We start from the raw sequence: 1,964 nt of genomic DNA, 5'->3' as shown, positions 1-1,964 counted from the left end.
ACATGTAACTACAAACAAGAATGCAAAATCAAACAGGAAACCTCAGGAGAGTCCAATCCAAAGGTCAGATTCTAAACTTTTTGGACACTGAAATGCTGCAGAGAAAAGCCGTGTTTGGGTGCCTCAGCCTTTCTGCTCCAAAAACAAACGTTTGCATGCATCAAACCAAAGTCCTGAAGGCAAAGGAGGCCAGATTTTTGTCTAGCCTGAATTGGGGCAAAGCTGAGCCCTGACCAGAGCCTACTACAGCCTGTAGCCCCGCTCCAAGAGCTTCCCCCCACCCCCGACGACCGCCCACCCAGCACACACAAGTGCTGACACACACCGAGCCAGGCGAGGCCAGATGCACAGGCATAAATGGGCATTTCTGTCCCTGGAGAAAGGTTCATAGCACAGTCCCTTCTCCTGCTCAGATTTAACATTTTAATGAAGAACCCAGAGAGGAGGGTGAGCTGTGAAAGCCCTAAGGAAGCCAATGGCACTTAATTCTTCCAAGTCACGAAATGGGAGGCTATGACGACAAACTTCAGGAAGGTCTCTTCCCTCAAGATGACAGTTTCCCTGTGAACCTCCCAGAAAAATAGGATCCACATTCATAGGCAGTGGACTCTGAGCTACTGGTTCTGCCCAAGGAAGGAAGCCAAAAGGTCACTGGCTGCTTCTTACTTTAATTAAAGCCTGTAACCCTACTAGGTGCAAAGCACTATGCAAGCAAGGCTCTGCGAGAGAAATGAGCACAAGAGAGACCCAGGCACGGTCTAAAAACGTCCATCAATTAACCTGCCAGTCATTCCATTTACCAAGATGCATGCTTTACACACACTGACTCATGTAACACCGTAGCCCTGTCAGGTAAACATTTTCATCCCATTTTATAGATGCCAAAACTGAGGCTCAAAGAGATCAGGTCACAGACCCAAGCTCACACAACTGGCAAACTGCAGGGCCAGATTTTGAACACAGGTCTGCCTCCTGCAAAGTCAATGCTCTTTCCACAATCTTCTATCACCCCTACAAAGAGATGCACGCAGGTTCTGGGATGGGGGTTCAGCCTGCCTGGGAGAGGAGGAGAAGGAGATAATCCTCAAGACATTGGCCCAGGGTATTGTGAACTATTGAGCTTTGTATCTGCCACACAGTAGGTGCTCCATACTCTTAGGGTGAAGGAGGGGAGATGAGAGCCCCTGCTAAGGTCCAAAATGCCGTCCCGTTAGGGGCATCCTCTGAAAAGGAACTGCAAAACCACATGATTCTTCCTTGGCCCAAAGCCACAGGGTGTCTGCCCTAGAACAGTCCCTGCAGAGGAGGTCCAGGAAAGTGCGGCAAGCAGGTCCAGAAAGAGGAACGAACTCCAGAAAGCCGGGAATGGGGTGGGGCAGCCTGCAAGGGCGAAAGAAAAGGCCTGGGACGCGCTGCTGGGAAAGACAAAGAGGAAAGGGGAGGCGAGGGGAGGGGAGACTACAAACTTGCCAACAGCCTGGCCAAGGTGAACCCCGCTCCTGGCGCCTTCTCATTCGCATTCATTCCACAAGCGCCGGCCAAATCTCAGAACCAGCAGCCAGGGGGAGGAGGCCTCCCTGCAGCCGGGGAGAAGTGAGTTCAGGACTGAGGCGGGAAGGCCTGTTTCCCAGAAGGGGGGTGACTGGGGGAACAAATTTGTGGGGCTCCAAAGACCAAAACCCAAACAGATGCAGTGAGGCGCTGAGCAAACACGAGACGGGACCGAGTAACAAGACCACTGGGGTTATGACCCTGACCTGTGAAGTCCTTCATCGAGTTGACCTCAAGCCTCTCCCCCCAAAAAACAGTCCCTCGGGCCCTGCCGCGGACTCAATGAGGAGGGCGCAGATGTTTGAGATGCACTCGATTCTCACAGATCTAGAGGGGGGTCAGGTTTCTGGGGAGGGGTAAGGGTCATCGAAGCTCCGGTCACGCCTGTGAAGGTCAAGGAGAGCCCCTGCTGG

At 52.5% G+C, this 1,964-nt stretch overlaps 1 protein-coding gene across 1 annotated transcript in view; it reads right to left on the bottom strand.

The window, feature by feature from the left end:
• Positions 1–1,964, bottom strand: part of ASAP3 (ArfGAP with SH3 domain, ankyrin repeat and PH domain 3) — a 49,904-nt gene that overhangs the window by 47,496 nt on the left and 444 nt on the right.

The sequence above is a fragment of the Crocuta crocuta genome, unplaced genomic scaffold (assembly GCF_008692635.1).
Source record: "Crocuta crocuta isolate KB4526 unplaced genomic scaffold, BGI_CrCroc_1.0 scaffold127, whole genome shotgun sequence".
Classification (NCBI taxonomy): Eukaryota; Metazoa; Chordata; class Mammalia; order Carnivora; family Hyaenidae; genus Crocuta; species Crocuta crocuta.
Note: the sequence above shows the minus strand (reverse complement) of the source record. Positions and strands in the feature narration are given on the sequence as shown.